The following is a 14,938-nucleotide window of genomic DNA, read 5'->3' as shown; positions in this document are numbered from 1 at the left end:
TATCAAACAAAATTTGAAAACATAAATTTAGTTGGAGTTTCATCAAGGGCTTAGGAAATCGCCCGAAGCCGAAGATGAAACCAAGAATTGGGAAAACTCTGGTTCCGGGATAGTAATTTGTGCGCTACATAATAATACAAGAGTTGGGAGTCCGTGATAAGGCCAAAAGAAAAAAAATAATTCTGCTTCCAATTACATGTCATTCGAAAATAGGGTAGGTACATGTAGGTAGGGACTTTTTTTTGGCCAATATTTTTTGGTACGATCATATGGAGGAGTCTGCGTGTAGTCATGGGTTAAAGGCAGAAATTGATGGTTTTTGGTTTTTGCCATTTTTCCCATAACAAGATTAGGGTAGGGGCTGTCAGAGGATTGTAATGGTTTTAATAGGCTGATGCATGTTTTTGCAAAAAGGGCACGACGGCCAAGGTAATTATGGGGCAAGGCAAAACTGGCCGTGAAGACAGGGATTTTTTGTGGGGCACCTCGGCCAGTAAGAAGGCAACGACGACACTGGCCGTCGTGGCCGTCGTTCAATTCAAGCCCTGTAGCCGTGGCTCTGGAAGCCTGTTTCGGACACGGCCTGAGGCGCCCGCCGAACGTCACGTTGGCAGCTGTGTTCATTGTATGGCCTTATGGGATACTTACCCAAGTAACTGGCTCGGTGAGTCGGTTACTTGGGCCAAGCTTGAGTAAGCACGAGAAGTCACGTGAGAGGTAAATCGAACGCTGTCGTGCTTGCACGAGTAAGCGTGGGGGAAGTAATCGAACGCACTCAAATTAAGCAAAGCTTACCTGAATAACCCTTAAGCACTGAAGAAAGATCTTTTGCTGTTAATCCCTCAACCGTTTTAAAGTACAGTATGATTTTCTCTTCAAATATAAAAAGTCTTACTTTGCAGTACTTCGAGTCTGTTCCATCCTTGTGAAGCACCAGCAAGGTAGTGATGTGTACTTAGTGCGGTCCTTCTCCTGGGCCGCATAGTGCTTCTCAAGGGAGCTCTGTTCTGAGTCTCTTCCATCCCTGCGAAGCACCAGCAAGGTAGTGATGTACTTGGTGCAGTCCTTCTCCTGGGCCGCATAGTGCTTCTCAAGGGAGCTCTGTTCTGAGTCTCTTCCATCCCTGTGATGAAACACCAGCAAAGTAGTGATGTGTACTTGGTGCAGTCCTTCTCCTGGGCCGCATAGTGCTTCTCAAGGGAGCTCTGTTCTGAGTCTCTTCCATCCCTGTGATGAAGCACCAGCAAGGTAGTGATGTGTACTTGGTGCGGTCCTTCTCCTGGGCCGCATAGTGCTTCTCAAGGGAGCTCTGTTCTGAGTCTCTTCCATCCCTGTGATGAAGCACCAGCAAGGTAGAGATGTGTACTTGGTGCGGTCCTTCTCTTGGGCCGTTTAGTGCTTCTCAAGGGAGCTCTGGTCTGAGTCTGTTCTCGCCATGAGAAGCAGTCCTTCTCCTGGGCCTTATAGTGCCTCTATAGTGCTTCTCAAGAGAGCTCTCTGATGTGAAGAGAGCTGGTAGAACTGCCATCACCTGGTCAAGAAATTTCAATATTGTCAATTTGGGAAAAGTGTTTGATATTGCTGTCTGTGTGCCAGACGACGGCTGAGTTACGTTAGTAATTCTGCACTGTCATTGGTCAATTCACAACGGGTAATGCATAATGCATGTCTACCAAATCGGTAGACAAAATGTAAGGAAAAACATAAGCATTCTCCACGAGATGGTAAAGGCCCTCGCGGCTTTGCCACTCGTGCTAGTCTTTTTACGTGTCAGCATCTGGGGTGCCTCACGTGCCGGGTAAGCGCGTGGGACTTGACTAAAGGCTAAGCGCTGCGTGACTGACAGCTAACTAAGCACAGTCGATATATCGATATATCAATTTTATCGATATTGGTTTGATATCGATATCGCCGATAACGACTTATCATGCTTGCCTGTTACCATTGCCATGGCATGTTGGAATTTGGTTACATTCAAACGTGTACAAACCAGCCTCCAAACTTTGCTCTGGAAATTGTATGAAAATTGGACGTCTGAATAAGGGTTATTTTGCTATTTGCTTGTAACAAAGTGAGTGTGCATCCAAAGCATAATTAAACTAGCAACAAAGTCTGTACATGTATTTGAAAATAGAAAAAAAAATCCAAGAATTGTCTGTATAACTCAGCTCTGTGTATTATAATTGATCCGTCAGTCTTTAGTGATCTGTCAATAATAAGTAAAGCCTCTGTGATCCACTCTCATTTTTTTAACGATAATTTTAAATAGTTTTACACTCAGTTTTAATCAGCAATGTCTTATCTAAGCAATCTTTAGAAGTCTGTTAATGATAATGAATAATTTCTCCCGTTTTGATTTGTACCTTTTAATTTACAATTTAAAGATGTATTGATTGTATTCTAATTAGTTTTTAAGTAAAATACACATTGTAAATTTGAATGTTTTCAGCCTATGGCCTGCTTTTAATTCAAATAAATAAATAAACCATAATAATAATACATATAATAATAATAACAATAATAATAACTCAATTAAGTCCAGTTAAGAAATGGGGGAGTTTATGTACAGCCTGGGCAGACAAGTACATTTGTATTTTCCAGTTTTCGAGCTGAATTTGATGATAGCCGAGTCCTATAAATACTGATTGGCAAATTGGCATGGTTCAGAGAACTCTTGGGGTTTTTAAGAATGAATTATTGTTTCACTGTAGAAAAAGCGTCTAAAAAAAGTTGCTCCCTTAGGCCTATTAGTCGCTTAGGTCCTATTTGTCCTTGTAGATAGGATAGGAGGCCTGGTTGTATATGGGTGTTTACATAAATGTGGAGGCCAGTGGTATAATGCACATGTATGTTCTCTCCTTACAAGGGCCATTTCCATGTTAAAATAACCAGCTTGCTAATATTTGTGTTTTTACTTCATTGCATTATTTTTTTAGAGGCTATCTAAAAAAATCACGGCCCCTTTAGGGTTAAAATATAAGTAGTGACATATCAAAGGTTATTAATATCACTCAAGCTGAAAATAAAAAAAGAAAACAAAAATCCCCCATTTGCTTTATTCTCAATTAGGCCCTCAAAAAACTAGTCATGCATCAATTTTGATCTATTGCATCATTTCTTAAAAATTTTCGCCAGTACCTACAACAGTGCCTTTTATTGCCGCACCGCCTCAATTTTTTAGCACCAACACAAGGGCACCAAGGCAAATGATGAAACACCATATGAGAACTCAAACAAGCAAAACAGGACCACTTTGTCTGCACAATCCAAGCTTGGGAAAAAAATTGCAAAGAATATTTTTTGAAACGCATCACTACATCAATTACAGAACTCTGGTCTGACCAGATAGAGACCCACTATTTTTTTGGCTGTGCGCAATTCTGTCTCATGTTGGATGAATGCCCCATACATGTATATTATATTGAGAGTCCCAAATTTTCGGACCACATGTAGGTATGAACCAAATAGGCTACTCCTCAATTCCAACTAGGATAACTGAGATTACAACTTGAAATAAAAAGGAATCGAACCTAAAAAGAAACAAGCAGTAGGATCTGAACCAAAGACTTTTCAATTCATTCAAGGATTTAGGCTACACCTTGGAACAGAAGAGGAATTGAACCAAGGTCAAGCCCATACAGGACTCAAACTTGCTACTTACCTTATCATCAATGGTGTCAATCTTAGTCACCACAGCTCCGTCAATCAGTGGAGGTTGATCCATGTCTCAATGGTGTGCTCGATTGATTGCCTGGTCCACTGCTTCGTTACCACCCAAATAACTCCCCAACCAAGAGAACTAGTTGGTTGATTTTTATCACCTGTTTGAGCAAAAATAACAGTAATCATAAGAAAATGAGACATTTTCTGTCTTTGTGCAGTTCTCTCTTGAAGGCATTATGTTCAAAAATTACCAAAATTCAAAAAGGTGTCATTACATTGAGAGAAGTCTGCTTAAGGTTGACAACATCATTTTTTAGAAATAAAAAAATCCTTGATTCTAATTTGATCGAAACAAAACAGGGGCCCTACACAACTATACACGATTGCCAAAATGATGATACTGATAGACGACATAAATCTATGACTGCATGCACTGAGAAACATTCCCAATTGTGTTAGGAAAAGTAACTCAGCAATGACTTTCTTGACTCTCATTCATGTCCATAGACTTTATACACACACACCCACACACACCGTCCTTTTTTTTTGCTATGCTTCCGAGGATTGGCTTTGTGTTTTCCTTTGTCCCTGTAATATAACACTCTCCCATAGACTAAGCACACAAACCTGTGTTCGAGGACAATAGGCACCTTCCTTCGAGGATCAATGGCCCCTTTGTGCTCCTTTTGTTGTCTGTCCTCAGGCGTAATGCCATGCAGGAACACCCCCCCCCCCCCCACACACACACACTATCGCAGAAGTGGCATCAGCCATCAGGTTGCAAAATTTTTTTCCAGTGAGGCAAACACTGACATTTCATTGTTAACTACTTGCATTGGGAGAGTTGGTTGACTTCCCCCTGCACCACCATCTTGACATTGGCTCAACCAACAACAGAAGATAATCAAGCCCACGTGAAGGTTTGCTGGCGATCGTGAATTGTAGACCCCCTGTTTTGTTTTTATCAAATAAGAGTCAAAAATGTTTTTTATTGCGCAAAAATCACCTTTATCAAAAGCAAACGATCGCCGGTTTGCTAGACATGCCAGAAGTCAACCATGTCAACACGAGTCATCTAGATCTACATCTAGGCCCTACATGTACGCAGGTACTCAGCAAAGTCCACTTGATGTTAACGCTGAATATAAGTGATTGTCATGACTACGCCTGCGAACAGCCGAGTAATGTTGATAATGATAATGCAAGTGACTTTTTGTAATTATATCACCGCACCCACAGATTCTGTGTTTTTCAGTGGCCGAGAGTGTGCATCACATAGTATTTACTATTTTCCGTCTACATGTACATGGCTAAAAGGACTATGGCACCTTCCATTTTAATACTGACTACTTTGAGTGGCATAATCAAACTAGCCTCCTTGACCTGTTTTATAATGCCACTCGAAGTAGTCAATATGCAAGACTACATTTGTATAAGCATAGCCTGTAAAGTACTCTGATAGTAAAACAGATCTAAGATGGTAGTTAAGTTAAGGGGTAACGGGTAAGGTGCTTTCTGTCAATGTATTGTTGATCATTTCATTTTTGCATATTTACCATAATAAATGAACTTGGATAAGTGTATTAAGTATAATATATTGCAAGTACCCTTTAAAATAACTTCCTGTGATATGGCACGTTTGGCTTAACCAGTTCACATCAGACAACGTGTATACACGCAAGGTTTTGTGGTAATCGGAATGGATGATGGATAAACACGCAACAAGCGAGGCCCGAAATGTCTGTCAGTGGCCCGCTTGCAGCGAGCTACCCGTAGATGACAGCCTGAAGCCATCTGGCATCCAGATTCATGAAAACAATCCCAAGTCTTGGCCTGGTCAATGTCAAAATAGTCCAGCGCGAACTGGTTAAAACAATCTGCTGGGTCACATAAAATATTTACCTTTTAGACGTCATAGTTGGAAATGATGGCGTTGAACAGCGTGTACAAGGCATTCAACAAGTTAACAACCTGGAAAGTTAAGCGCAAGATGTAAAGGGTAACTCTGGTGACACTATTGGTTTGCAATTATTTTTGGTGCTACTGTAATTGGCGATTTGGCCCCTGTTGGATCCGGTTGAAATAAATAAATAAATAAATAATCTGAGTAGACAATTTGATCAAATTTGAGTGCATTTTATGTTTTGAACTTAAGCCACCTTTGAGAATATGATTGAAAAGTACTAGGCCCTACATGCCCTAGGTGCATGTATATCTAGGCTGATTATAAAAGATTACGTGCACAAACAGTAGATTGTCCCTTTTTGACAACTTTTGAGAGCCCTAGTTGGAGAGACGCATTGCGTGAATGTACTGGTACGCGCCCTTTCGTGTAATTATGTCATCATGCCAATGTTTGTGTTGGACATTCCTCACTAAATATTTGCATAATTTATATAACTGTAGCAAAATGCTTCCGTCTTCAAGTTAAATTTATTATCATTGCACTTCCGGTTACACTGGAAGTAAAGGTCAAATGGTATGCGCCCTGGACATGCTGGAACAAAATATTGCCAGTAGCAATGTCTGAAACAACAAAAAATTAGAATACTACTCTGTTCCGTTATAAAGTTATAGCCTAATTAAAAGTAAGCTCTCAAATGTTCATGTTAACCCGCTTGTAATTTGTTACCAGGTGATGTCATGATGACATCACAATTTCTTGTACATCTTCGGACCAGGGTTCAAATTCCATCTACATGTAGGTTTTATCGTCATCACGTGAACAGTTTGGAAAAGATGTGGTTCGTTTTGATTTTGAGGCTATTCTGTCTGTAATTTAAATTCACCCTACTTTGACCTTCCAGTAGACCCGGAAGTAAAGTTGACGGAGCGAGTTCACGTAGGTTTAGGAGAAAACCCGTAAAGAATTATTGTCCAGAATAAAAACACCAAAGAATAATTATTACCATTTCAAAAAGGTGATCGGGTCGCACCCGATCAAAAAGTCCCCCAAAACATTCAGTGTGATGAATCCTGCTTTTGACAGATTTTTCACTTTTTTCTGTCTTAGTTTTATTGTGCTGAGCATAAAAATCGGGCAAGAAAGATCTTTTGCTGTTACTCCCTCAACCATTTTAAAGTACAGTTAGAGCATTTTCTCTTCAAATATGAAAAAGTCTTACTTTGCAGTACTTCGAGTCTGTTCCATCCCTGTGAAGCACCAGCAAGGTAGTGATCGATGTACTTGATGGCGGTCCTTCTCCTGGGCCGTATAGTGCTTCTCAAGGGAGCTCTGGTCTGAGTCTGTTCCATCCCTGTGAAGTACCAGCAAGGTAGTGATGTGCGGTCCTTCTCTTGGGCCGTTTAGTGCTTCTCAAGAGAGCTCTGGTCTGAGTCTGTTCTAGCCGTGAGAAGCAGTCCTTCTCCTGGGCCTTATAGTGCTTCTATAGTGCTTCTCAAGAGAGCTCTCTGATGTGAAGTGAACTGGTAGATCTGCCATCACCTGGTCAAGAAATTTGAATATTGTCAATTTGGGAAAAAATGTTTGATACTGATTGAGACATTAACTTGTTTTCATTATTAGCTATCCTGCAAATTCGAGTGGAACTAGGTTAAAAAAAAATAGGTTAACCAGTTTGCGTCGGATAACGTGTATACAAACAAAGATTTTGCGGTATTCGTAGCGGATGACAGATGAACAAGCAATGATAGCTGAGTCCTATAAATACAGATGTCAAATTAGTTCCGAGAACTCTTGGAGTTTTTAAGAATAAATTATTGTTTCACTGAAGAAGTGTCTTTGCTCCCTTATTAGTCCCAGCCTTGTAGATAGGATAGGATGCCTTTGATACAAACGAATCCGGCAAATATAAATTTATTGTGACTTGGCATCATTACATCTTGCAAGATGACAGAAGAAAGTCCTGAATAGCGCTCTCTACCCCACCTCAACCGGCCGCAGCATTACATGACAAAAACAATGAAACAAGCTCATTGGTTTTACTTTAAACATGCCTTAGACTAAGGCTGAAACGATACACCTGTGTCACGATACGATACGTATCACGATACATATCAAACGATACGATATATATCGCGATATATCTTGGTATAAAAAAATAAATAAAATCAAAACAGATGAACTTAATCAGGGTCTAAGTCCTCTTTAATCTGTCTCTACTCGTTTCTGATAATACACAAATACAGTAAGGTACTACCGTAATTTTCGGAATATAAGCTGCGCGTCGTAGACAAAGCCGCAGCACGCAAAAATCTACAAATTAAGATCTGAAGTCAGCGTATAAGCCGCACCGCGCCGGCGTATAAAGCCGCACTGACCGCAGCGGTTCAATTTTGTAAGGCCTCTAAATTCTAGTCAAAATGCTCTGAACCAGTTCCATTTCCACTACAGAGCTATAAAAAGGGCCACAAAAGTTATATCAAATCATTTACAATCGATACTCTTACAAACAAATATGGACATTGATGATGAGAAATAAACTACCGGAATTGCTGCCGGCTGCCCCGTCCGGTCCCCGGCCTTAAAAGTTAATGCATGGCCTGGCAGCATGCGCCGGGGAATGACAACATTTTCCCGCTGCACGTGACGTGCATAGTGCTTTTGGCCGTGCACAGAAAGATAGCAAAATTAGAAAGTAACATGTGACTCGCTCTCGGCCAATCAAGACACAGAATCTGTGGGTGAGGTGTTATAATACGATATATCCACTCCACCTACAGCGAACTGCAGGGATACATTAAAACCCGCAACTGGAGTACCGACCAATTCCCCATCTGCAGAGGAATTTTTCAAGGCGACACGCTGTCACCACTGATCTTCACCCTAGCGTTTAACCCAATAATCAGCATGCTGAAACGCCATCAACATGAAGGAGTTTCCCTCACCTTGCCGATACCCAACTCCACCGCCCTACCACCTGAGGGTGCCTCCCTCTACGTCAAGTGGGATGATCAGCCTACAGACTCTGAGTGTGAGGATGCAGCGGGTTGGTACCACTGTCAGGTCAAAACACATGTGAACGACGGATCATCAATCATCCGCTATACCGACGGTTCAACTGAAACGGTGAATCTCCATGACGTGCCATGGCACCTCGCGTGGAAAAGAGACAAAATTTTGCGCGCCCCTTCTGAAACTCCACCGACAAGGAAACTCCCAGCGGTTCACAACCAAATGGGAAAAGTGAAATTCGCCAAGTCGGATCCAATCATCGCTCTCGCCTACGTGGACGATCTAACCTTGATCACCCGGCAACAGACTCCTCATCAGGATATATTGACTACTCTGAATGAGTCTTTCCAGTCCGTCGGTCTGGAAATCCGCCCGGATAAATGCACACACCTGCGCAAATCCGGTCCCAAACCTGTCAGATCTGCCTCAGTTACCATCAGTGGGCAGAAAATAACAAGTGTCTGTGACAACCCCACCAAATTCCTGGGTGCTGTAATAGGAGCAACTAACAGCGAGACGAAACGTTCATCAGCAGCCAACATTCGAGAAACAGTGCTGACAGCCATGGAAAACATCAACCAATGACCAGTGAAACCGGAGTATAAGACTTGGATTTACGCCAATTATCTCTGCCCTGCCATCCGATTCGCACTAGCCGTGGGATCCATGTCCACCAATCAGCTGAAAGTCCTCCAGCGCAAGGTCACACAAACACTCAAAAAATGGTTGAAATTGGTCAAGTGTACAACCCTGGCAGCGATGTTCCACACCAAAACTCTCAACCTTCCGTACCTTCCACAACTGGAACAAAAATGCAAAATCAACCTGAGTCTTTCCATTTTCAAGAATGGAGGAGATCCCATGATAACCCAAAACTTAACAGACTCGCTTTATAGCCGCACCACCTCAGATGAATGGGTAGGCGCTGTGCCCAAAATCTTTCGCTCTGCCGTCGACAAAGTCAGAGATTTGGTAAGCAGTGACCCGGCAACCAACCCTCATCCTCCCTCCCGGTGGATCAAACAACATGTCCGCACTGACCACGATGACCAGTGGGAGAGTCAACTCCAAGACCTTCAAGTGCAATCCAAACTGCTCGATATCATCGTCCTGGAGGATGAGTCGGAGGCATGGAAATGCGTCCGCTATTCCCTCCCTAGCGGCCAACTCGCATTCCTCATTAGAGCAGGCTGTGACACTCTTCCCTCACCAGTTAATCTTGCAAGATGGAAAGTTCAACACGACACTAGGTGTGGGCTATGTCATCAGCCAAGATGTACCCTAGCTCACATCCTCAGCGCATGCCAAAAAGCCCTCACCCTAGGTCATTACACCTGGAGACACGACTGTGTGCTGAAATGCATCGCCAGACACTTAGCCATAAACACCGAGAAGAGCGAGCAGGAACTCCTCCTGAGGGTTGACCTCCCAGGCATGCTCACGGAGCAAAGCACCATCCCTGCATCCGTCTGCACCACCAACTTACGCCCTGACATTTTCCTACAATGTGGGGAATCTCGAGGCATTGTCGGCGAACTGACAATCCCAAATAACAGCACCACCAACCTGGAAAATGCTAAAATTCGCAAGTCCACCAAATACCTGGGACTAGTGGCCGACCTCTCCGAACACTTCGAAGACGTTGATTTAGTGACACTTGAGGTGGGTGCTTTGGGTCACTATCATCCGCATGACCTCATGGCAGCAATGTCCATCCTCATGCCGGGAACATCAAAGCGGACGATCAAGTCCCTCCTAACTGACATAGTGAGAACTGTGGTTAATGCTTCATACACTGTTTTCTCCAATCGTAGAGTTGAGGATGACAAGCCCTTTATCTATTACCACCATGATAAACGTGTGTATGAATAACTGTATATTTTTATCCCTATTTGAATGCTATAACCATTAGCATTTCATGTGCCAATTCATATGTATTTTTATCTCGTATATCTGCATTTACAATGCTATAACCATTTGCAATTCATGTGCCCATTTTTATGTATTTCCTTGATGCTCGCTAAACATGTGCCTGGGTTGGTTTCCCCCCTCCGACCATCTTATCATTGTTTCTCCATATTTTTTACCATTTTTAGATCATGTAAGACATTTTTTTCCTTTTCTCTTATTGAATTTTATCCAGTAAGTCTTTCGATGTACAGTTCTGCCTATTTTAAAAGATAATTGTGTTTTCTTTTACAACCCATTACAGTAGGATTTTTTGTGCAGTTTTGATTTTATTTCACTGTAAACTCTCCCCCATACCCAAATCCTTCCCCACCTCCCCACCCACCCTTCCCTTCCCCCACCCATTCCTCCAGCCAGCCCCCTCCCCCCACCCATACCCCTATCCCTACCCTCCCATTCTCCCCTCCTTTGCTCTTCCCACCCCTTCCCCTTTTCATGATTTTCCCTCCAATTGGTGTATTTTTGTTGCCTTGCCAGGCCTCCTCAAGGTTTTATCCCCTTGTTTTTACGCCTGAGTCCTAGGTTGCTTGTTTGATTTGTGATGTCACCCTCCCACTGTGTAATTTTTGTATTTTAATGTTTTAACAACCTACCGAGTACTGTACATTGTATTTTATTTCTTTTTGTCATTTTAACTAAATGTCAATAAAGGTATTTCAATATAAAACTTAAAAAAATCAAAACCAAAGATCTTGTTCTGTAGCGCCGTAGGAAACGATGCGCTGCTGACATTTTCATGGGCGAATCCATTAATTTTGCAAGGGGTGATTCAGTCCCCTTTTTTAGTTTTACATCGTTTCTTGAATACATTTCAAGAACAAAATATATATTGTGACGTTGAACAACTCATTATTTAATAAAGAAATATTTCGAACACCATAACAAGTATTAGTCGTCATTTTTCTTTTTTTAATCAGCGGAAATATTGGTGATTATTGTTCCCAAGAAAAAACACCACCCCTTCATAACCACAAATGGTGTGGTCCGCTGGGGAATTAAGCATGCTCCATGGTAGCAGCTGCACTAGTCTCACGATGGAGGAATCCTCCATGGTATCACGTACGGCTGGTCGCAAGCGTCTAAGACAGCTTTCACCGTACTTTTTACCGCTCGGTTTTGGTTTCGGTTTGTTAATAACTTTATTAATTGATAATTCATTTCAGCAACACATCTCTTCTTGTACCAGTACATTAAATACACATGTGAATCTTATTTTTATTCTTCAAGGCTCGGCCTATAAGCCGCCCTGCGTATAAGCCGCAGGAGAGTCCGCATGAACTTTTCACGTGCGTGCGCTCGGAAAGGTGAGACTTCAACTCTTCGCACTATTATTTTTACATTTCGTGCTTCTCATGCATCGCAGTTGCTTGCAATTTTGTTTCAGTGTGCTGTCGCTGTTTTTTATTATATTATTATTAATAATATCGATATCAAACATTCGTACCGATATATCGTATCGTGAACGAATGTATTGCGATGCACCGATATATATCGATGTATCATTTCAGCCTTACCTTAGACCTTATACTTCATATTTTTTATACAATTTCCTTAAAACATAAGTAGTGAATATCAAAGGTTATTAATATCACTCAATCTGAAAATAAAAAGAAAACAAAAGTCCCCCACTTGTATTATTGTCCATTCAGCCCTAAAAAAATTGTCGTGCGTCAATTTTGATCTGTTGAGTTAATTTCTTTTTTCTTTAAAATTTCTGTAGCACAAGGGCACCAAGGCAAATGATGTAACACCGTATTGAGAACTCAAACAAACAAAGCAGTACCACTTTGCTATTTTTTCCCAAGCTTGGATGGTACAGACAAGAATATTTTTTTAAACGCATCACTACATCAAGTCCAGAACTTTGGTCTGACCAGAGACCCACTATTTTTCTTTTTTTGCCTCACGGCCTGTGCGCAATTCTGTCTCATGTTGGATGAATGCCCCATACATAGACTCCCCAATTTTCGGACTAGGCATGAAGTTGATGAACCAAGGACTTCTCAATTCCTACTAGGATAACTGAGATTACAACTTGAATTAAAAAGGAATCAAACCAAACAAGCAGTAGGATCTGAACCAAAAACTTTTCAATTCATTCAAGGATAACTAAGGCTACACCTTGGAACAAAAGAGGAATCGAACCAAGGTCAAACCCATACAGGACTCAAACTTGCTACTTACTTTATCATCAATGGTGTCAATCTTAGTCACCACAGCTCCGTCAATCAGTAAAGGTTGATCCATGTCTCAATGGTGTGCTCGATTGATTGCCTTGTCCACTGCTTCGTTACCACCCAAATGACTCCCCAACCAAGAGAACTTACTTAGACTGGTGGATTTTTATCAGCTGTTTGAGCAAAAAATAACAGTAATCATAGGAAAATGAGACATTTTCTGTCTTTGTGCAGTTCTCTCTAATACTAGTGTTTAAAAATTTCCAACATTCAAAAAGGTGTCATTGAGAGAAGTCTGCTTTAGGTTGACATCATTTTTTAGAAATAAAAAAAAAAATTGATTCTAATTTGATCAAAACAAAACAGGGGCCCTACACTACTATACATGATGATGATAAGATGATGATACTGATACTAACAACATAAATCTGGGACTGCATGCATGCACTGAGCATGCTGAGAATTAACATTCCCAATTGTGTTAGGAAAATAACTCAGCATTTTTTTTTTGACTCTCATTCGTGTCCATAGACTTTTACTTTAGGTAGTGGATATTTTGCCGGAGGTAACGCCGGCAAACTAACGTTTACTTAAGGTTTGCCGGCGGCAATCCATATCAACAGTGGGCGCTGTACTCTTTAAGATAGGGCTGAATTATAACATGTTATTAAATTCCCACCAAAGTTGTGTAGCACAGTTGGTGCAGTAGTTAAGCAATGGCTCTAGTGAGTGGGATGTCCCGAGTTCGAATCCTGAACCCCGCAACAATTTTAAGGGTTTTTTTTCCCATCCCCAAATAAATAAGAATATTTTTCTTTTATTATTTTAATATGTATCAAACATTTTATTGCCGAGTATTACTTTTTCTTTTTCAGATTTGTGGCTCTGGAGGATTTTTTTTTAAAGGGAAATAAAGTCCGAAATTAAAAAATGGTCTGATTCCCATCTTGTTAATACAAAAATACAACGATAATATTGGCATGGAGCCAGACTAAAATTTGTCAGCGGAAAATGTTTAAGTACAAAAAAACAGTAACTGCACATGTTCAGTGCATATCCGGCAAACTAACGTTTACTGAAGGTTTGCCGTCTCCAGCAAAATATCCACTGCCTTTACTTTATACACACGCAAACTCACCCATTCTGGAATTTGTATTCCTGTGGAGACATTTCTTTGTGCTGGAATTTACTACCGTACGGAGACATGAACACAATAGGAAACAAAAGATTGTATACGTCTCCACAAGAATTTCACGAAATAGATATATGGATTTTACTCAAAAACTAGGAATTTCCAAGGTAGGTTGATCTGTCGCAAATGGAAGAGTTTTAGAAAAGGGATATTTAGTCCAAATTTCAGCCCAGGAAATTAATTCTGGTTAAAATAAGAGCATTTTGAAACTTCAATTTCACACTCGAAAACTTTACTACACGAGAACACCCTAACACACATACACACACACAATCGCAGAAGTGTCGTCAGCTCAGCTCAGGATGCAACATTTTTTTCCAGTAAGGCAAACACTGACATCAAGGCAATTCTTCTACCTTGGGAAAGTTGGTTGACTTCCCCCACTGCACCGCCGTCATGACATGCGAAATGATGCGATCGGCGATGACATTGCTAAGGCTCATCCAACAACAACAGAAGATGATCATCAAGCCCACGTGAACATGGTGAAGGTTTGCAAGCTAGACATGCCAGAGGTAAACGCGAGTTCATCCAAAGACTCCTCAATAGTCCAAAGGAACGGAGAGACAGAGGTTTACACCATGTCTGCAGTCCTATGAATATTAGAAATACGATAATGAAATAAGAGCATGAAACTGGAGTGGGAGGGTCTCAACCAAAGACCCATAATCACAAACGCAGAAAAGTACACAAACTATCCACACCGCGCCGAGACAGCTGCGTGTTTGGCAATTAAACTGTGTTTGGCGCCCTCAATATTGAGGGCGCCAACACGTTTCATTGACTGCATGCACCAAACCCATGACCAAACCCATTTGATCTCCAAACACAGACCAAACCATTGTACACAGTCTGAGATCAATGGCACAAACCACCAAAGACATAAACGCATAAACCAAGCTGTGTAGAAAACATGTACCTGCGTTTCCCCAAGAGCGGATCCAAAACACAATTTATTTTTTAGGGGGGGGGGGGGGGGGCAAAAAACATTTGGTCCCCCAAAAAGTGACTAAAAAAATTACG

General features: G+C 41.4%; 1 long non-coding RNA gene across 1 annotated transcript; it reads right to left on the bottom strand.

The window, feature by feature from the left end:
- Window positions 1–12,117: 12,117 nt before the first annotated feature.
- Window positions 12,118–14,664, bottom strand: LOC119734896. The gene is made up of 3 exons (XR_005272128.1): window positions 14,272–14,664; window positions 12,731–12,896; window positions 12,118–12,143 (listed from the first exon to the last, which is right to left on the bottom strand). It is a non-coding gene; the product is annotated as an uncharacterized LOC119734896 (long non-coding RNA).
- Between the last annotated feature and the right edge of the window lie 274 nt (window positions 14,665–14,938).

The sequence above is a fragment of the Patiria miniata genome, unplaced genomic scaffold, assembly GCF_015706575.1.
Source record: "Patiria miniata isolate m_02_andy unplaced genomic scaffold, ASM1570657v1 HiC_scaffold_28, whole genome shotgun sequence".
Lineage (NCBI taxonomy): Eukaryota > Metazoa > Echinodermata > Asteroidea > Valvatida > Asterinidae > Patiria > Patiria miniata.
The sequence above is the reverse complement of the archived record's forward strand: the minus strand, read 5'-3'. Positions and strand labels throughout refer to the sequence as shown.